The 17739-nt window shown below is 47.0% G+C and overlaps 35 non-coding genes across 35 annotated transcripts; all 35 read left to right on the forward strand.

Annotated features, from left to right (window-relative positions):
* Positions 1–443: 443 nt before the first annotated feature.
* LOC123173969 (5S ribosomal RNA) lies at positions 444–562 on the forward strand. Its single transcript, XR_006486652.1, has one exon. It is a non-coding gene; the product is annotated as a 5S ribosomal RNA (ribosomal RNA).
* Positions 563–931: 369 nt separating this feature from the next.
* LOC123173970 (5S ribosomal RNA) lies at positions 932–1050 on the forward strand. The gene has a single exon (XR_006486653.1). It is a non-coding gene; the product is annotated as a 5S ribosomal RNA (ribosomal RNA).
* Positions 1051–1420: 370 nt separating this feature from the next.
* On the forward strand, positions 1421–1539 carry LOC123173861 (5S ribosomal RNA). The gene has a single exon (XR_006486576.1). It is a non-coding gene; the product is annotated as a 5S ribosomal RNA (ribosomal RNA).
* Positions 1540–1908: 369 nt separating this feature from the next.
* LOC123173911 (5S ribosomal RNA) lies at positions 1909–2027 on the forward strand. Its single transcript, XR_006486624.1, has one exon. It is a non-coding gene; the product is annotated as a 5S ribosomal RNA (ribosomal RNA).
* Positions 2028–2395: 368 nt separating this feature from the next.
* On the forward strand, positions 2396–2514 carry LOC123173976 (5S ribosomal RNA). Its single transcript, XR_006486659.1, has one exon. It is a non-coding gene; the product is annotated as a 5S ribosomal RNA (ribosomal RNA).
* A 371-nt stretch (positions 2515–2885) lies between these two features.
* LOC123173888 (5S ribosomal RNA) lies at positions 2886–3004 on the forward strand. Its single transcript, XR_006486602.1, has one exon. It is a non-coding gene; the product is annotated as a 5S ribosomal RNA (ribosomal RNA).
* A 371-nt stretch (positions 3005–3375) lies between these two features.
* Positions 3376–3494, forward strand: LOC123173960 (5S ribosomal RNA). Its single transcript, XR_006486644.1, has one exon. It is a non-coding gene; the product is annotated as a 5S ribosomal RNA (ribosomal RNA).
* A 369-nt stretch (positions 3495–3863) lies between these two features.
* On the forward strand, positions 3864–3982 carry LOC123173903 (5S ribosomal RNA). Its single transcript, XR_006486617.1, has one exon. It is a non-coding gene; the product is annotated as a 5S ribosomal RNA (ribosomal RNA).
* A 368-nt stretch (positions 3983–4350) lies between these two features.
* On the forward strand, positions 4351–4469 carry LOC123173866 (5S ribosomal RNA). The gene has a single exon (XR_006486580.1). It is a non-coding gene; the product is annotated as a 5S ribosomal RNA (ribosomal RNA).
* A 371-nt stretch (positions 4470–4840) lies between these two features.
* On the forward strand, positions 4841–4959 carry LOC123173987 (5S ribosomal RNA). Its single transcript, XR_006486669.1, has one exon. It is a non-coding gene; the product is annotated as a 5S ribosomal RNA (ribosomal RNA).
* A 370-nt stretch (positions 4960–5329) lies between these two features.
* Positions 5330–5448, forward strand: LOC123173900 (5S ribosomal RNA). The gene has a single exon (XR_006486613.1). It is a non-coding gene; the product is annotated as a 5S ribosomal RNA (ribosomal RNA).
* A 371-nt stretch (positions 5449–5819) lies between these two features.
* LOC123173894 (5S ribosomal RNA) lies at positions 5820–5938 on the forward strand. The gene has a single exon (XR_006486608.1). It is a non-coding gene; the product is annotated as a 5S ribosomal RNA (ribosomal RNA).
* Positions 5939–6305: 367 nt separating this feature from the next.
* On the forward strand, positions 6306–6424 carry LOC123173975 (5S ribosomal RNA). Its single transcript, XR_006486658.1, has one exon. It is a non-coding gene; the product is annotated as a 5S ribosomal RNA (ribosomal RNA).
* A 373-nt stretch (positions 6425–6797) lies between these two features.
* On the forward strand, positions 6798–6916 carry LOC123173985 (5S ribosomal RNA). Its single transcript, XR_006486667.1, has one exon. It is a non-coding gene; the product is annotated as a 5S ribosomal RNA (ribosomal RNA).
* A 373-nt stretch (positions 6917–7289) lies between these two features.
* Positions 7290–7408, forward strand: LOC123173986 (5S ribosomal RNA). Its single transcript, XR_006486668.1, has one exon. It is a non-coding gene; the product is annotated as a 5S ribosomal RNA (ribosomal RNA).
* A 370-nt stretch (positions 7409–7778) lies between these two features.
* LOC123173964 (5S ribosomal RNA) lies at positions 7779–7897 on the forward strand. The gene has a single exon (XR_006486648.1). It is a non-coding gene; the product is annotated as a 5S ribosomal RNA (ribosomal RNA).
* Positions 7898–8267: 370 nt separating this feature from the next.
* Positions 8268–8386, forward strand: LOC123173893 (5S ribosomal RNA). The gene has a single exon (XR_006486607.1). It is a non-coding gene; the product is annotated as a 5S ribosomal RNA (ribosomal RNA).
* Positions 8387–8754: 368 nt separating this feature from the next.
* On the forward strand, positions 8755–8873 carry LOC123173962 (5S ribosomal RNA). The gene has a single exon (XR_006486646.1). It is a non-coding gene; the product is annotated as a 5S ribosomal RNA (ribosomal RNA).
* Positions 8874–9245: 372 nt separating this feature from the next.
* Positions 9246–9364, forward strand: LOC123173887 (5S ribosomal RNA). The gene has a single exon (XR_006486601.1). It is a non-coding gene; the product is annotated as a 5S ribosomal RNA (ribosomal RNA).
* Positions 9365–9736: 372 nt separating this feature from the next.
* On the forward strand, positions 9737–9855 carry LOC123173952 (5S ribosomal RNA). The gene has a single exon (XR_006486636.1). It is a non-coding gene; the product is annotated as a 5S ribosomal RNA (ribosomal RNA).
* A 371-nt stretch (positions 9856–10226) lies between these two features.
* Positions 10227–10345, forward strand: LOC123173883 (5S ribosomal RNA). The gene has a single exon (XR_006486597.1). It is a non-coding gene; the product is annotated as a 5S ribosomal RNA (ribosomal RNA).
* A 793-nt stretch (positions 10346–11138) lies between these two features.
* LOC123173870 (5S ribosomal RNA) lies at positions 11139–11257 on the forward strand. The gene has a single exon (XR_006486584.1). It is a non-coding gene; the product is annotated as a 5S ribosomal RNA (ribosomal RNA).
* A 370-nt stretch (positions 11258–11627) lies between these two features.
* LOC123173988 (5S ribosomal RNA) lies at positions 11628–11746 on the forward strand. The gene has a single exon (XR_006486670.1). It is a non-coding gene; the product is annotated as a 5S ribosomal RNA (ribosomal RNA).
* Positions 11747–12116: 370 nt separating this feature from the next.
* On the forward strand, positions 12117–12235 carry LOC123173912 (5S ribosomal RNA). The gene has a single exon (XR_006486626.1). It is a non-coding gene; the product is annotated as a 5S ribosomal RNA (ribosomal RNA).
* A 370-nt stretch (positions 12236–12605) lies between these two features.
* Positions 12606–12724, forward strand: LOC123173915 (5S ribosomal RNA). Its single transcript, XR_006486629.1, has one exon. It is a non-coding gene; the product is annotated as a 5S ribosomal RNA (ribosomal RNA).
* Positions 12725–13094: 370 nt separating this feature from the next.
* LOC123173892 (5S ribosomal RNA) lies at positions 13095–13213 on the forward strand. Its single transcript, XR_006486606.1, has one exon. It is a non-coding gene; the product is annotated as a 5S ribosomal RNA (ribosomal RNA).
* A 367-nt stretch (positions 13214–13580) lies between these two features.
* Positions 13581–13699, forward strand: LOC123173872 (5S ribosomal RNA). The gene has a single exon (XR_006486586.1). It is a non-coding gene; the product is annotated as a 5S ribosomal RNA (ribosomal RNA).
* Positions 13700–14070: 371 nt separating this feature from the next.
* On the forward strand, positions 14071–14189 carry LOC123173863 (5S ribosomal RNA). The gene has a single exon (XR_006486578.1). It is a non-coding gene; the product is annotated as a 5S ribosomal RNA (ribosomal RNA).
* A 371-nt stretch (positions 14190–14560) lies between these two features.
* LOC123173913 (5S ribosomal RNA) lies at positions 14561–14681 on the forward strand. Its single transcript, XR_006486627.1, has one exon. It is a non-coding gene; the product is annotated as a 5S ribosomal RNA (ribosomal RNA).
* Positions 14682–15052: 371 nt separating this feature from the next.
* On the forward strand, positions 15053–15171 carry LOC123173909 (5S ribosomal RNA). The gene has a single exon (XR_006486622.1). It is a non-coding gene; the product is annotated as a 5S ribosomal RNA (ribosomal RNA).
* A 371-nt stretch (positions 15172–15542) lies between these two features.
* LOC123173891 (5S ribosomal RNA) lies at positions 15543–15661 on the forward strand. The gene has a single exon (XR_006486605.1). It is a non-coding gene; the product is annotated as a 5S ribosomal RNA (ribosomal RNA).
* A 370-nt stretch (positions 15662–16031) lies between these two features.
* Positions 16032–16150, forward strand: LOC123173859 (5S ribosomal RNA). The gene has a single exon (XR_006486574.1). It is a non-coding gene; the product is annotated as a 5S ribosomal RNA (ribosomal RNA).
* A 372-nt stretch (positions 16151–16522) lies between these two features.
* On the forward strand, positions 16523–16641 carry LOC123173910 (5S ribosomal RNA). The gene has a single exon (XR_006486623.1). It is a non-coding gene; the product is annotated as a 5S ribosomal RNA (ribosomal RNA).
* Positions 16642–17012: 371 nt separating this feature from the next.
* LOC123173905 (5S ribosomal RNA) lies at positions 17013–17131 on the forward strand. Its single transcript, XR_006486619.1, has one exon. It is a non-coding gene; the product is annotated as a 5S ribosomal RNA (ribosomal RNA).
* Positions 17132–17501: 370 nt separating this feature from the next.
* LOC123173914 (5S ribosomal RNA) lies at positions 17502–17620 on the forward strand. Its single transcript, XR_006486628.1, has one exon. It is a non-coding gene; the product is annotated as a 5S ribosomal RNA (ribosomal RNA).
* Positions 17621–17739: the final 119 nt, after the last annotated feature.

The following is a 17739-nucleotide window of genomic DNA, read 5'->3' on the forward strand; positions in this document are numbered from 1 at the left end:
AAGTTAAGCGTGCTTGGGCGAGAGTAGTACAAGGATGGGTGACCTCCTGGGAAGTCCTCGTGTTGCATTCCCTTTTTAATTATTTTTTGCGCCTCGTGACAAACATATCGCATGTGCGCGATATATATTAACCCCGTTATATTATTTTTGACATTTGCGATATGTTTTAGCTCGCTGTTCATTGGCACGCGTCTAGAGGCGGCTTTGTGGCGCGAGGAGCGCGTTCTGAAAGGGGTAAAAAAATACGTGTTGCTGCGGTATAGAGGGTGGGGTGGAAACCGTGGTAAACTCGTCTCCGTGTTTGAGGGGGGGGGGAGTAAGTAGTATATATAGGGCATTATCCATTATTAGGCAACGCTTGTAATGGTAGTAAGAATGACAATCATCTTTGCAGTGGACCTGGGAGTGGCAATCATAAGGGACGAAGGCGGGGGTAACATGTAGGATGCGATCATACCAGCACTAAAGCACCGGATCCCATCAGAACTCCGTAGTTAAGCGTGCTTGGGCGAGAGTAGTACTAGGAGGGGTGACCTCCTGGGAAGTCCTCGTGTTGCATTCCCTTTTTAATTATTTTTTGCGCGTCGTGACAAACATATCGCATGTGCGCGATATATATTAACCCCGTTATATTATTTTTGACATTTGCGATATGTTTTAGCTCGCTGCTCATTGGTCACGCGTCTAGAGGCGGCTTTGTGGCGCGAGGAGCGCGTTCTGAAAGGGGTAAAAAAATACGTGTTGCTGCGGTATAGAGGGAGGGGTGGAAACCGTGGTAAACTGTCTCCGTGTTTGAGGGGGGGAGTAAGTAGTATATATAGGGCATTATCCATTATTAGGCAACGGTTGTAATGGTAGTAAGAATGACAATCATCTTTGCAGTGGACCTGGGAGTGGCAAGCATAAGGGACGAAGGCGGGGGTAACATGTCGGATGCGATCATACCAGCACTAAAGCACCGGATCCCATTAGAACTCCGAAGTTAAACGTGCTTGGGCGAGAGTAGTACTAGGATGGGTGACCTCCTCGGAAGTCCTCGTGTTGCATTCCCTTTATAATTATTTTTTGCGCCTCATGACAAACATATCACATGTGCGCGATATATATTAACCCCGTTATATTATTTTTGACATTTGCGATATGTTTTAGCTCGTTGCTCATTGGTCACGCGTCTAGAGGCGGCTTTGTGGCGCGAGGTGCTCGTTCTGAAAGGGGTAAACAAATACGTGTTGCTGCGGTATAGAGGGAGGGGTGGAAACCGTGGTAAACTCGTCTCCGTGTTTGAGGGGGGGAGTAAGTAGTATATATAGGGCATTATCCATTATTAGGCAACGGTTGTAATGGTAGTAAGAATGACAATCATCTTTGCTGTGGACCTGGGAGTGGCAAGCATAAGGGACGAAGGCGGGGGTAACATGTTGGATGCGATCATACCAGCACTAAAGCACCGGATCCCACCAGAACTCCGAAGTTAAGCGTCCTTGGGCGAGAGTAGTACTAGGATGGGTGACCTCTTGGGAAGTCCTCGTGTTGCATTCCCTTTTTAATTATTTTTTGCGCCTCATGACGAACATATCACATGTGCGCGATATATATTAACCCCGTTATATTATTTTTGACATTTGCGATATGTTTTAGCTCGCTGCTCATTGGTCACGTGTCTAGAGGCGGCTTTGTGGCGCGAGGAGCGCGTTCTGAAAGGGGAAAAAATACGTGTTGCTGCGGTATAGAGGGAGGGGTGGAAACTGTGGTAAACTCGTCTCCGTGTTTGACGGGGGGGAGTAAGTAGTATATATAGGGCATTATCCATTATTAGGCAACGGTTGTAATGGTAGTAAGAATGACAATCATCTTTGCAGTGGACCTGGGAGTGGCAAGCATAAGGGACGAAGGCGGGGGAAACATGTTGGATGCGATGATACCAGCACTAAAGCACCGGGTCCCATCAAAACTCCGAAGTTAAGCCTGCTTGGGCGAGAGTAGTACAAGGATGGGTGACCTCCTGGGAAGTCCTCGTGTTGCATTCCCTTTTTAATTATTTTTTGCGCCTCATGACAAACATATCACATGTGCGCGATATATATTAACCCCGTTATATTATTTTTGACATTTGCGATATGTTTTAGCTCGCTGCTCATTGGTCACGCGTCTAGAGGCGGCTTTGTGGCGCGAGGAGCGCGTTCTGAAAGGGGAAAAAATACGTGTTGCTGCGGTATAGAGGGAGGGGTGGAAACTGTGGTAAACTCGTCTCCGTGTTTGACGGGGAGAGTAAGTAGTATATATAGGGCATTATCCATTATTAGGCAACGGTTGTAATGGTAGAAAGAATGACAATCATCTTTACAGTGGACCTGTGAGTGGCAAGCATAAGGGACGAAGGCGGGGGTAACATGTTGGATGCGATCATACCAGCACTAAAGCACCGGATCCCATCAGAACTCCGAAGTTAAGCGTGCCTGGGCGAGAGTAGTACTAGGATGGGTGACCTCCTGGGAAGTCCTCGTGTTGCATTCCCTTTTTAATTATTTTTTGCGCCTCGTGACAAACATATCGCATGTGCGCGATATATATTAACCCCGTTATATTATTTTTGACATTTGCGATATGTTTTAGCTCGCTGTTCATTGGCACGCGTCTAGAGGCGGCTTTCTGGCGCGAGGAGCGCGTTCTGAAAGGGGTAAAAAAATACGTGTTGCTGCGGTATAGAGGGTGGGGTGGAAACCGTGGTAAACTCGTCTCCGTGTTTGAGGGGGGGGGAGTAAGTAGTATATATAGGGCATTATCCATTATTAGGCAACGGTTGTAATGGTAGTAAGAATGACAATCATCTTTGCAGTGGACCTGGGAGTGGCAAGCATAAGGGACGAAGGCGGGGGTAACATGTAGGATGCGATCATACCAGCACTAAAGCACCGGATCCCATCAGAACTCCGTAGTTAAGCGTGCTTGGGCGAGAGTAGTACTAGGATGGGTGACCTCCTGGGAAGTCCTCGTGTTGCATTCCCTTTTTAATTATTTTTTGCGCGTCGTGACAAACATATCGCATGTGCGCGATATATATTAACCCCGTTATATTATTTTTGATATTTGCGATATGTTTTAGCTCGCTGCTCATTGGTCACGCGTCTAGAGGCGGCTTTGTGGCGCGAGGAGCGCGTTCTGAAAGGGGTAAAAAAATACGTGTTGCTGCGGTATAGAGGGAGGGGTGGAAACCGTGGTAAACTCGTCTCCGTGTTTTAGGGGGGGGAGTAAGTAGTATATATAGGGCATTATCCATTATTAGGCAACGGTTGTAATGGTAGTAAGAATGACAATCATCTTTGCAGTGGACCTGGGAGTGGCAAGCATAAGGGACGAAGGCGGGGGTAACATGTCGGATGCGATCATACCAGCACTAAAGCACCGGATCCCATTAGAACTCCGAAGTTAAGCGTGCTTGGTCGAGAGTAGTACTAGGATGGGTGACCTCCTGGGAAGTCCTCGTGTTGCATTCCCTTTATAATTATTTTTTGCGCCTCATGACAAACATATCAGATGTGCGCGATATATATTAACCCCGTTATATTATTTTTGACATTTGCGATATGTTTTAGCTCGCTGCTCATTGGTCACGCGTCTAGAGGCGGCTTTGTGGCGCGAGGAGCTCGTTCTGAAAGGGTAAAAAAATACGTGTTGCTGCGGTATAGAGGGAGGGGTGGAAACCGTGGTAAACTCGTCTCCGTGTTTGAGGGGGGGAGTAAGTAGTATATATAGGGCATTATCCATTATTAGGCAACGGTTGTAATGGTAGTAAGAATGACAATCATCTTTGCTGTGGACCTCGGAGTGGCAAGCATAAGGGACGAAGGCGGGGGAAACATGTTGGATGCGATGATACCAGCACTAAAGCACCAGATCCCATCAAAACTCCGAAGTTAAGCGTGCTTGGGCGAGAGTAGTACAAGGATGGGTGACCTCCTGGGAAGTCCTCGTGTTGCATTCCCTTTTTAATTATTTTTTGCGCCTCATGACAAACATATCACATGTGCGCGATATATATTAACCCCGTTATATTATTTTTGACATTTGCGATATGTTTTAGCTCGCTGCTCATTGGTCACGCGTCTAGAGGCGGCTTTGTGGCGCGAGGAGCGCGTTCTGAAAGGGGAAAAAATACGTGTTGCTGCGGTATAGAGGGAGGGGTGGAAACTGTGGTAAACTCGTCTCCGTGTTTGACGGGGGGAGTAAGTAGTATATATAGGGCATTATCCATTATTAGGCAACGGTTGTAATGGTAGTAAGAATGACAATCATCTTTACAGTGGACCTGGGAGTGGCAATCATAAGGGACGAAGGCGGGGGTAACATGTTGGATGCGATCATACCAGCATTAAAGCACCGGATCCCATCAGAACTCCGAAGTTAAGCGTGCTTGGGCGAGAGTAGTACTAGGATGGGTGACCTCCTGGGAAGTCCTCGTGTTGCATTCCCTTTTTAATTATTTTTTGCGCCTCGTGACAAACATATCGCATGTGCGCGATATATATTAACCCCGTTATATTATTTTTGACATTTGCGATATGTTTTAGCTCGCTGCTCATTGGTCACGCGTCTAGATGCGGCTTTCTGGTGCGAGGAGCGCGTTCTGAAAGGGGTAAAAAAATACGTGTTGCTGCGGTATAGAGGGAGGGGTGGAAACCGTGGTAAACTCGTCTCCGTGTTTGAGGGGGGGGAGTATGTAGTATATATAGGGCATTATCCATTATTAGGCAACGGTTGTAATGGTAGTAAGAATGACAATAATCTTTGCAGTGGACTTGGGAGTGGCAAGCATAAGGGACGAAGGCGGGGGTAACATGTCGGATGCGATCATACCAGCACTAAAGCACCGGATCCCATCAGAACTCTGAAGTTAAGCGTGCTTGGGCGAGAGTAGTACTAGGATGGGTGACCTCCTGGGAAGTCCTCTTGTTGCATTCCCTTTTTAATTATTTTTTGCGCCTCGTGACAAACATATCGCATGTGCGCGATATATATTAACCCCGTTATATTATTTTTGACATTTGCGATATGTTTTAGCTCGCTGCTCATTGGTCACGCGTCTAGATGCGGCTTTCTGGTGCGAGGAGCGCGTTCTGAAAGGGGTAAAAAATACGTGTTGCTGCGGTATAGAGGGAGGGGTGGAAACCGTGGTAAACTCGTCTCCGTGTTTGAGGGGGGGGAGTAAGTAGTATATATAGGGCATTATCCATTATTAGGCAACGGTTGTAATGGTAGTAAGAATGACAATCATCTTTGCAGTGGACCTGGGAGTGGCAAGCATAAGGGACGAAGGCGGGGGTAACATGTTGGATGCGATCATACCAGCACTAAAACGCCGGATCCCATCAGAACTCCGAAGTTAAGCGTGCTTGGGCGAGAGTAGTACTAGGATGGGTGACCTCCTGGGAAGTCCTCGTGTTGCATTCCCTTTATAATTATTTTTTGCGCCTCATGACAAACATATCACATGTGCGCGATATATATTAACCCCGTTATATTATTTTTGACATTTGCGATATGTTTTAGCTCGTTGCTCATTGGTCACGCGTCTAGAGGCGGCTTTGTGGCGCGAGGAGCTCGTTCTGAAAGGGGTAAAAAAATACGTGTTGCTGCGGTATAGAGGGAGGGGTGGAAACCGTGGTAAACTCGTCTCCGTGTTTGAGGGGGGGGAGTAAGTAGTATATATAGGGCATTATCCATTATTAGGCAACGGTTGTAATGGTAGTAAGAATGACAATCATCTTTGCTGTCGACCTGGGAGTGGCCAGCATAAGGGACGAAGGCGGGGGAAACATGTTGGATGCGATTATACCAGCACTAAAGCACCGGATCACATCAAAACTCCGAAGTTAAGCGTGCTTGGGCGAGAGTAGTACAAGGATGGGTGACCTCCTGGGAAGTCCTCGTGTTGCATTCCCTTTTTAATTATTTTTTGCGCCTCATGACAAACATATCACATGTGCGCGATATATATTAACCCCGTTATATTATTTTTGACATTTGCGATATGTTTTAGCTCGCTGCTCATTGGTCACGCGTCTAGAGGCGGCTTTGTGGCGCGAGGAGCGCGTTCTGAAAGGGGAAAAATACGTGTTGCTGCGGTATAGAGGGAGGGGTGGAAACTGTGGTAAACTCGTCTCCGTGTTTGACGGGGGGAGTAAGTAGTATATATAGGGCATTATCAATTATTAGGCAACGGTTGTAATGGTAGTAAGAATGACAATCATCTTTACAGTTGACCTGGGAGTGGCAAGCATAAGGGACGAAGGCGGGGGTAACATGTTGGATGCGATCATACCAGTATTAAAGCACCGGATCCCATCAGAACTCCGAAGTTAAGCGTGCTTGGGCAAGAGTAGTACTAGGATGGGTGACCTCCTGGGAAGTCCTCGTGTTGCATTCCCTTTTTAATTATTTTTTGCGCCTCGTGACAAACATATCGCATGTGCGCGATATATATTAACCCCGTTATATTATTTTTGACATTTGCGATATGTTTTAGCTCGCTGCTCATTGGTCACGCGTCTAGATGCGGCTTTCTGGTGCGAGGAGCGCGTTCTGAAAGGGGTAAAAAAATACGTGTTGCTGCGGTATAGAGGGAGGGGTGGAAACCGTGGTAAACTCGTCTCCGTGTTTGAGGGGGGGGGGAGTAAGTAGTATATATAGGGCATTATCCATTATTAGGCAACGGTTGTAATGGTAGTAAGAATGACAATAATCTTTGCAGTGGACTTGGGAGTGGCAAGCATAAGGGACGAAGGCGGGGGTAACATGTCGGATGGGATCATACCAGCACTCAAGCATCGGATCCCATCAGAACTCCGAAGTTAAGCGTGCTTGGGCGAGAGTAGTACTAGGATGGGTGACCTCCTGGGAAGTCCTCGTGTTGCATTCCCTTTTTAATTATTTTTTGCGCCTCGTGACAAACATATCGCATGTGCGCGATATATATTAACCCCGTTATATTATTTTTGACATTTGCGATATGTTTTAGCTCGCTGCTCATTGGTCACGCGTCTAGATGCGGCTTTCTGGTGCGAGGAGCGCGTTCTGAAAGGGGTAAAAAAATACGTGTTGCTGCGGTATAGAGGGAGGGGTGGAAACCGTGGTAAACTCGTCTCCGTGTTTGAGGGGGGGGGGAGTAAGTAGTATATATAGGGCATTATCCATTATTAGGCAACGGTTGTAATGGTAGTAAGAATGACAATAATCTTTGCAGTGGACTTGGGAGTGGCAAGCATAAGGGACGAAGGCGGGGGTAACATGTCGTATGTGATCATACCAGCACTAAAGCACCGGATCCCATCAGAACTCCGAAGTTAAGCGTGCTTGGGCGAGAGTAGTACTAGGATGGGTGACCTCCTGGGAAGTCCTCTTGTTGCATTCCCTTTTTAATTATTTTTTGCGCCTCGTGACAAACATATCGCATGTGCGCGATATATATTAACCCCGTTATATTATTTTTGACATTTGCGATATGTTTTAGCTCGCTGCTCATTGGTCACGCGTCTAGATGCGGCTTTCTGGTGCGAGGAGCGCGTTCTGAAAGGGGTAAAAAATACGTGTTGCTGCGGTATAGAGGGAGGGGTGGAAACCGTGGTAAACTCGTCTCCGTGTTTGAGGGGGGGGAGTAAGTAGTATATATAGGGCATTATCCATTATTAGGCAACGGTTGTAATGGTAGTAAGAATGACAATCATCTTTGCAGTGGACCTGGGAGTGGCAAGCATAAGGGACGAAGGCGGGGGTAACATGTTGGATGCGATCATACCAGCACTAAAGCACCGGATCCCATCAGAACTCCGAAGTTAAGCGTGCTTGGGCGAGAGTAGTACTAGGATGGGTGACCTCCTGGGAAGTCCTCGTGTTGCATTCCCTTTATAATTATTTTTTGCGCCTCATGACAAACATATCAGATGTGCGCGATATATATTAACCCCGTTATATTATTTTTGACATTTGCGATATGTTTTAGCTCGTTGCTCATTGGTCACGCGTCTAGAGGCGGCTTTGTGGCGCGAGGAGCTCGTTCTGAAAGGGGTAAAAAAATACGTGTTGCTGCGGTATAGAGGGAGGGGTGGAAACCGTGGTAAACTCGTCTCCGTGTTTGAGGGGGGGAGTAAGTAGTATATATAGGGCATTATCCATTATTAGGCAACGGTTGTAATGGTAGTAAGAATGACAATCATCTTTGCTGTGGACCTGGGAGTGGCCAGCATAAGGGACGAAGGCGGGGGAAACATGTTGGATGCGATGATACCAGCACTAAAGCACCGGATCCCATCAAAACTCCGAAGTTAAGCGTGCTTGGGCGAGAGTAGTACAAGGATGGGTGACCTCCTAGGAAGTCCTCGTGTTGCATTCCCTTTTTAATTATTTTTTGCGCCTCATGACAAACATATCACATGTGCGCGATATATATTAACCCCGTTATATTATTTTTGACATTTGCGATATGTTTTAGCTCGCTGCTCATTGGTCACGCGTCTAGAGGCGGCTTTGTGGCGCGAGGAGCGCGTTCTGAAAGGGGAAAAAATACGTGTTGCTGCGGTATAGAGGGAGGGGTGGAAACTGTGGTAAACTCGTCTCCGTGTTTGACGGGGGGAGTAAGTAGTATATATAGGGCATTATCCATTATTAGGCAACGGTTGTAATGGTAGTAAGAATGACAATCATCTTTGCAGTGGACCTGGGAGTGGCAAGCATAAGGGACGAAGGCGGGGGTAACATGTTGGATGCGATCATACCAGCATTAAAGCACCGGATCCCATCAGAACTCCGAAGTTAAGCGTGCTTGGGCAAGAGTAGTACTAGGATGGGTGACCTCCTGGGAAGTCCTCGTGTTGCATTCCCTTTTTAATTATTTTTTGCGCCTCGTGACAAACATATCGCATGTGCGCGATATATATTAACCCCGTTATATTATTTTTGACATTTGCGATATGTTTTAGCTCGCTGCTCATTGGTCAAGCGTCTAGTTGCGGCTTTCTGGTGCGAGGAGCGCGTTCTGAAAGGGGTAAAAAAATACGTGTTGCTGCGGTATAGAGGGAGGGGTGGAAACCGTGGTAAACTCGTCTCCGTGTTTGAGGGGGGGGGAGTAAGTAGTATATATAGGGCATTATCCATTATTAGGCAACGGTTGTAATGGTAGTAAGAATGACAATAATCTTTGCAGTGGACTTGGGAGTGGCAAGCATAAGGGACGAAGGCGGGGGTAACATGTCGGATGCGATCATACCAGCACTAAAGCATCGGATCCCATCAGAACTCCGAAGTTAAGCGTGCTTGGGCGAGAGTAGTACTAGGATGGGTGACCTCCTGGGAAGTCCTCTTGCTGCATTCCCTTTTTAATTATTTTTTGCGCCTCGTGACAAACATATCGCATGTGCGCGATATATATTAACCCCGTTATATTATTTTTGACAATTGCGATATGTTTTACCTCGCTGCTCATTGGTCACGCGTCTAGATGCGGCTTTCTGGTGCGAGGAGCGCGTTCTGAAAGGGGTAAAAAATACGTGTTGCTGCGGTATAGAGGGAGGGGTGGAAACCGTGGTAAACTCGTCTCCGTGTTTGAGGGGGGGGGGAGTAAGTAGTATATATAGGGCATTATCCATTATTAGGCAACGGTTGTAATGGTAGTAAGAATGACAATCATCTTTGCAGTGGACCTGGGAGTGGCAAGCATAAGGGACGAAGGCGGGGGTAACATGTTGGATGCGATCATACCAGCACTAAAGCACCGGATCCCATCAGAACTCCGAAGTTAAGCGTGCTTGGGCGAGAGTAGTGCTAGGATGGGTGACCTCCTGGGAAGTCCTCGTGTTGCATTCCCTTTATAATTATTTTTTGCGCCTCATGACAAACATATCACATGTGCGCGATATATATTAACCCCGTTATATTATTTTTGACATTTGCGATATGTTTTAGCTCGTTGCTCATTGGTCACGCGTCTAGAGGCGGCTTTGTGGCGCGAGAAGCTCGTTCTGAAAGGGGTAAAAAATACGTGTTGCTGCGGTATAGAGGGAGGGGTGGAAACCGTGGTAAACTCGTCTCCGTGTTTGAGGGGGGGGGAGTAAGTAGTATATATAGGGCATTATCCATTATTAGGCAACGGTTGTAATGGTAGTAAGAATGACAATCATCTTTGCTGTGGACCTGGGAGTGGCCAGCATAAGGGACGAAGGCGGGGGAAACATGTTGGATGCGATGATACCAGCACTAAAGCACCGGATCCCATCAAAACTCCGAAGTTAAGCGTGCTTGGGCGAGAGTAGTACAAGGATGGGTGACCTCCTGGGAAGTCCTCGTGTTGCATTCCCTTTTTAATTATTTTTTGCGCCTCATGACAAACATATCACATGTGCGCGATATATATTAACCCCGTTATATTATTTTTGACATTTGCGATATGTTTTAGCTCGCTGCTCATTGGTCACGCGTCTAGAGGCGGCTTTGTGGCGCGAGGAGCGCGTTCTGAAAGGGGAAAAATACGTGTTGCTGCGGTATAGAGGGAGGGGTGGAAACTGTGGTAAACTCGTCTCCGTGTTTGACGGGGGGAGTAAGTAGTATATATAGGGCATTATCCATTATTAGGCAACGGTTGTAATGGTAGTAAGAATGACAATCATCTTTACAGTGGACCTGGGAGTGGCAAGCATAAGGGACGAAGGCGGGGGTAACATGTTGGATGCGATCATACCAGCATTAAAGCACCGGATCCCATCAGAACTCCGAATTCCCTTTTTAATTATTTTTTGCGCCTCATGACAAACATATCGCATGTGCGCGATATATATTAACCCCGTTATATTATTTTTGACATTTGCGATATGTTTTAGCTCGCTGCTCATTGGTCAAGCGTCTAGATGCGGCTTTCTGGTGCGAGGAGCGCGTTCTGAAAGGGGTAAAAAAATACGTGTTGCTGCGGTATAGAGGGAGGGGTGGAAACCGTGGTAAACTCGTCTCCGTGTTTGAGGGGGGGGGAGTAAGTAGTATATATAGGGCATTATCCATTATTAGGCAACGGTTGTAATGGTAGTAAGAATGACAATAATCTTTGCAGTGGACTTGGGAGTGGCAAGCATAAGGGACGAAGGCGGGGGTAACATGTCGGATGCGATCATACCAGCACTAAAGCATCGGATCCCATCAGAACTCCGAAGTTAAGCGTGCTTGGGCGAGAGTAGTACTAGGATGGGTGACCTCTTGGGAAGTCCTCTTGTTGCATTCCCTTTTTAATTATTTTTTGCGCCTCGTGACAAACATATCGCATGTGCGCGATATATATGAACCCCGTTATATTATTTTTGACATTTGCGATATGTTTTAGCTCGCTACTCATTGGTCACGCGTCTAGATGCGGCTTTCTGGTGCGAGGAGCGCGTTCTGAAAGGGGTAAAAAATACGTGTTGCTGCGGTATAGAGGGAGGGGTGGAAACCGTGGTAAACTCGTCTCCGTGTTTGAGGGGGGGGAGTCAGTAGTATATATAGGGCATTATCCATTATTAGGCAACGGTTGTAATGGTAGTAAGAATGACAATCATCTTTGCAGTGGACCTGGGAGTGGCAAGCATAAGGGACGAACGCGGGGGTAACATGTTGGATGCGATCATACCAGCACTAAAGCACCGGATCCCATCAGAACTCCGAAGTTAAGCGTGCTTGGGCGAGAGTAGTACTACGATGGGTGACCTCCTGGGAAGTCCTCGTGTTGCATTCCCTTTATAATTATTTTTTGCGCCTCATGACAAACATATCACATGTGCGCGATATATATTAACCCCGTTATATTATTTTTGACATTTGCGATATGTTTTAGCTCGTTGCTCATTGGTCACGCGTCTAGAGGCGGCTTTGTGGCGCGAGGAGCTCGTTCTGAAAGGGGTAAAAAAATACGTGTTGCTGCGGTATAGAGGGAGGGGTGGAAACCGTGGTAAACTCGTCTCCGTGTTTGAGGGGGGGAGTAAGTAGTATATATAGGGCATTATCCATTATTAGGCAACGGTTGTAATGGTAGTAAGAATGACAATCATCTTTGCTTTGGACCTGGGAGTGGCAAGCATAAGGGACGAAGGCGGGGGTAACATGTTGGATGCGATCATACCAGCACTAAAGCACCGGATCCCACCAGAACTCCGAAGTTAAGCGTGCTTGGGCGAGAGTAGTACTAGGATGGGTGACCTCCTGGGAAGTCCTCGTGTTGCATTCCCTTCTTAATTATTTTTTGCGCCTCATGACGAACATATCACATGTGCGCGATATATATTAACCCCGTTATATTATTTTTGACATTTGCGATTTGTTTTAGCTCGCTGCTCATTGGTCACGCGTCTAGAGGCGGCTTTGTGGCGCGAGGAGCGCGTTCTGAAAGGGGAAAAAATATGTGTTGCTGCGGTATAGAGGGAGGGGTGGAAACCGTGGTAAACTCGTCTCCGTGTTTGAGGGGGGGGGAGTAAGTAGTATATATAGGGCATTATCCTTTATTAGGCAACGGTTGTAATGGTAGTAAGAATGACAATCATCTTGGCAGTGGACCTGGGAGTGGCAAGCATAAGGGACGAAGGCGGGGGTAACATGTCGGATGCGATCATACCAGCACTAAAGCACCGAATCCCATCAGAACTCCGAAGTTAAGCGTGCTTGGGCGAGAGTCGTACTAGGATGGGTGACCTCTTGGGAAGTCCTCTCCTTGCATTCCCTTTTTAATTTATTTTGCGCCTCGTGACAAACATATCGCATGTGCGCGATATATATTAACCCCGTTATATTATTTTTGACATTTGCGATATGTTTTAGCTCGCTGCTCATTGGTCACGCGTCTAGAGGCGGCTTTGTGGCGCGAGGAGCGCGTTCTGAAAGGGGTAAAAAAAATACGTGTTGCTGCGGTGTAGAGGGAGGGGTGGAAACCGTGGTAAACTCGTCTCCGTGTTTGAGGGGGGGAGTAACTAGTATATATAGGGCATTATCCATTATTAGGCAACGGTTATAATGGTAGTAAGAATGACAATCATCTTTGCAGTGGACCTGGGAGTGGCAAGCACAAGGGACGAAGGCGGGGGTAACATGTCGGATGCGATCATACCAACACTAAAGCACCGGATCCCATCAGAACTCTGAAGTTAAGCGTGCTTGGGCGAGAGTAGTACTAGGATGGGTGACCTCCTGGGAAGTCCTCTTGTTGCATTCCCTTTTTAATTATTTTTTGCGCCTCGTGACAAACATATCGCATGTGCGCGATATATATTAACCCCTTATATTATTTTTGACATTTGCGATATGTTTTAGCTCGCTGCCCATTGGTCACGCGTCCAGAGGTGGCTTTGTGGCGCGAGGAGCGCGTTGTGAAAGGGGTAAAAAATACGTGTTGCTGCGGTATAGAGGGAGGGGTGGAAACCGTGGTAACTCGTCTCCGTGTTTGAGGGGGGGAGTAAGTAGTATATATAGGGCATTATCCATTATTAGGCAACGGTTGTAATGGTAGTAAGAATGACAATCATCTTTGCAGTGGACCTGGGAGTGGCGAGCATAAAGGACGAAGGCGGGGGTAACATGTGGGATGCGATCATAGCAGCACTAAAGCACCAGATCCCATCAGAACTCCGAAGTTAAGCGTGCTTGGGCGAGAGTAGTACTAAGATGGGTGACCTCTTGGGAAGTCCTCGTGTTGCATTCCCTTTTTAATTATTTTTTGCGCCTCGTGACAAACATATCGCATGTGCGCGATATATATTAACCCCGTTATATTATTTTTGACATTTGCGATATGTTTTAGCTCGCTGCTCATTGGTCACGCGTCTAGATGCGGCTTTGTGGCGCGAGGAGCGCGTTCTGAAAGGGGTAAAAAAATACGTGTTGCTGCGGTAGAGAGGGAGGGGTGGAAACCGTGGTAAACTCGTCTCCGTGTTTGAGGGGGGGGAGTAAGTAGTATATATAGGGCATTATCCATTATTAGGCAACGGTTGTAATGGTAGTAAGAATGACAATCATCTTTGCAGTGGACCTGGGAGTGGCAAGCACAAGGGACGAAGGCGGGGGTAACATGTTGGGTGCGATCATACCAGCACTAATGCACCGGATCCCATCAGAACTTCAAAGTTAAGCGTGCTTGGGCGAGAGTAGTACTAGGATGGGTGACCTCCTGGGAAGTCCTCGTGTTGCATTCCCTTTTTAATTATTTTTTGCGCCTCATGACAAATATATCACATGTGCGCGATATATATTAACCCCGTTATACTATTTTTGACATTTGCGATATGTTTTAGCTCGCTGCTCATTGGTCACGCGTCTAGAGGCGGCTTTGTGGCGCGAGGAGCGCGTTCTGGAAGGGGTAATAAAATACGTGTTGCTGCGGTATAGAGGGAGGGGTGGAAACCGTGGTAAAATCGTCTCCGTGTTTGAGGGGGGGGAGTAAGTAGTATATATAGGGCATTATCCATTATTAGGCAACGGTTGTAATGGTAGTAAGAATGACAATCATCTTTGCAGTGGACCTAGGAGTGGCAAGCATAAGGGACGAAGGTGGGGGTAACATGTTGGATGCGATCATAGCAGCACTAAAGCACCAGATCCCATCAGAACTCCGAAGTTAAGCGTGCTTGGGCGAGAGTAGTACTAGGATATGGGTGACCTCCTGGGAAGTCCTCGTGCTGCATTCCTTTTTAATTTTTTTTGCGCCTCATGACAAACATATCACATGTGTGCGATATATATTAACCCCGTTATATTATTTTTTACATTTGCGATATGTTTTAGCTCGCTGCTCATTGGTCACGCGTCTAGAGGCGGCTTTGTGGCGCGAGGAGCGCGTTCTGAAAGGGGTAAAAAAATACGTGTTGCTGCGGTATAGAGGGAGGGGTGGAAACCGTGGTAAACTCGTCTCCGTGTTTGAGGGGGGGGGGAGTAAGTAGTATATATAGGGCATTATCCATTATTAGGCAACGGTTGTAATGGTAGTAAGAATGAGAATCATCTTTGAAGTGGACTCGGGAATGGCAAGCATAAGGGACGAAGGCGGGGGTAACATGTTGGATGCGATCATAGCAGGACTAAAGCATCGGATCCCATCAGAACTCCAAAGTTAAGCGTGCTTGGGCGAGAGTAGTACTAGGGTGGGTGACCTCCTGGGAAGTCCTCGTGTTGCATTTCCTTTTTAATTATTTTTTGCGCCTCATGACAAACATATCACATGTGCGCGATATATATTAACCCCGTTATATTATTTTTGACATTTGCGATATGTTTTAGCTGGCTGCTCATTGGTCACGCGTCTAGAGGCGGCTTTGTGGCGCGAGGAGCGCGTTATGAAAGGGGTAAAAAAATACGTGTTGCTGCGGTATAGAGGGAGGGGTGGAAACCGTGGTGAACTCGTCTCCGTGTTTGAGGGTGGGGAGTAAGTAGTATATATAGAGCATTATCCATTATTAGGCAACGGTTGTAATGGTAGTAAGAATGACAATCATCTTTGTAGTGGACCTGGGAGTGGCAAGCATAAGGGACGAAGGCGGGGGTAACAAGTCGGATGCGATCATACCAGCACTAAAGCACCGGATCCCATCAGAACTCTGAAGTTAAGCGTACTTGGGCGAGAGTAGTACTAGGATGGGTGACCTCCTGGGAAGTCCTCGTGTTCCATTCCCTTTTTAATTATTTTTCGCGCCTCGTGACAAACATATTGCATGTGCGCGATATATATTAACCCCGTTATATTATTTTTGACATTTGCGATATGTTTTAGCTCGCTGCCCATTGGTCACGCGTCCAGAGACGGCTTTGTGGCGCGAGGAGCGCGTTATGAAAGGGGTAAAATAATACGTGTTGCTGCGGTATAGAGGGAGGGGTGGAAACCGTGGTAAACTCGTCTCCGTGTTTGAGGGGGGGAGTAAGTAGTATATATAGGGCATTATCCATTATTAGGCAACGGTTGTAATGGTAGTAAGAATGACAATCATCTTTGCAGTGGACCTGGGAGTGGCAAGCATAAGGGACGAAGGCGGGGGTAACATGTTGGATGCGATCATACCAGCACTAAAGCACCGGATCCCATCAGAACTCCGAAGTTAAGCGTGCTTGGGCGAGGGTAGTACTAGGATGGGTGACCTCCTGGGAAGTCCTCGTGTTGCATTCCCTTTTTAATTATTTTTTGCGCCTCATGACAAACATATCACATGTGCGCGATATATATTAACCCCGTTATATTATTTTTGACATTTGCGATATGTTTTAGCTCGCTGCTCATTGGTCACGCGTCTAGAGGCGGCTTTGTGGCGCGAGGAGCGCGTTCTGAAAGGGGTAAAAAAATACGTGTTGCTGCGGTATAGAGGGAGGGGTGGAAACCGTGGTAAACTCGTCTCCGTGTTTGAGGGGGGGGGAGTAAGTAGTATATATAGGGCATTATCCATTATTAGGCAACGGTTGTAATGGTAGTAAGAATGAGAATCATCTTTGAAGTGGACTCGGGAGTGGCAAGCATAAGGGACGAAGGCGGGGGTAACATGTTGGATGCGATCATAGCAGGACTAAAGCATCGGATCCCATCAGAACTCCAAAGTTAAGCGTGCTTGGGCGAGAGTAGTACTAGGGTGGGTGACCTCCTGGGAAGTCCTCGTGTTGCATTTCCTTTTTAATTATTTTTTGCGCCTCATGACAAACATATCACATGTGCGCGATATATATTAACCCCGTTATATTATTTTTGACATTTGCGATATGTTTTAGCTGGCTGCTCATTGGTCACGCGTCTAGAGGCGGCTTTGTGGCGCGAGGAGCGCGTTATGAAAGGGGTAAAAAAATACGTGTTGCTGCGGTATAGAGGGAGGGGTGGAAACCGTGGTGAACTCGTCTCCGTGTTTGAGGGGGGGGAGTAAGTAGTATATATAGAGCATTATCCATTATTAGGCAACGGTTGTAATGGTAGTAAGAATGACAATCATCTTTGTAGTGGACCTGGGAGTGGCAAGCATAAGGGATGAAGGCGGGGGTAACAAGTCGGATGCGATCATACCAGCACTAAAGCACCGGATCCCATCAGAACTCTGAAGTTAAGCGTACTTGGGCGAGAGTAGTACTAGGATGGGTGACCTCCTAGGAAGTCCTCGTGTTCCATTCCCTTTTTAATTATTTTTCACGCCTCGTGACAAACATATTGCATGTGCGCGATATATATTAACCCCGTTATATTATTTTTGACATTTGCGATATGTTTTAGCTCGCTGCCCATTGGTCACGCGTCCAGAGGCGGCTTTGTGGCGCGAGGAGCGTGTTATGAAATGGGTAAAATAATACGTGTTGCTGCGGTATAGAGGGAGGGGTGGAAACCGTGGTAAACTCGTCTCCGTGTTTGAGGGGGGGAGTAAGTAGTATATATAGGGCATTATCCATTATTAGGCAACGGTTGTAATGGTAGTAAGAATGACAATCATCTTTGCAGTGGACCTGGGAGTGGCAAGCATAAGGGACGAAGGCGGGGGTAACATGTCGGATGCTATCATACCAGCACTAAAGCATCGGATCCTATCAGAACTCCGAAGTTAAGCGTGCTTGGGCGAGAGTAGTACTAGGATGGGTGACCTACTGGGAAGTCCTCATTTTGCATTCCTTTTTTAATTATTTTTTGCGCCTCGTGACAAACATATCGCATGTGCGCGATATATATTAACCCCGTTATATTAGTTTTGACATTTGCGATATGTTTTAGCTCGCTGCTCATTGGTCACG

Source organism: Triticum aestivum, unplaced genomic scaffold, assembly GCF_018294505.1.
Source record: "Triticum aestivum cultivar Chinese Spring unplaced genomic scaffold, IWGSC CS RefSeq v2.1 scaffold45329, whole genome shotgun sequence".
Classification (NCBI taxonomy): domain Eukaryota; kingdom Viridiplantae; phylum Streptophyta; class Magnoliopsida; order Poales; family Poaceae; genus Triticum; species Triticum aestivum.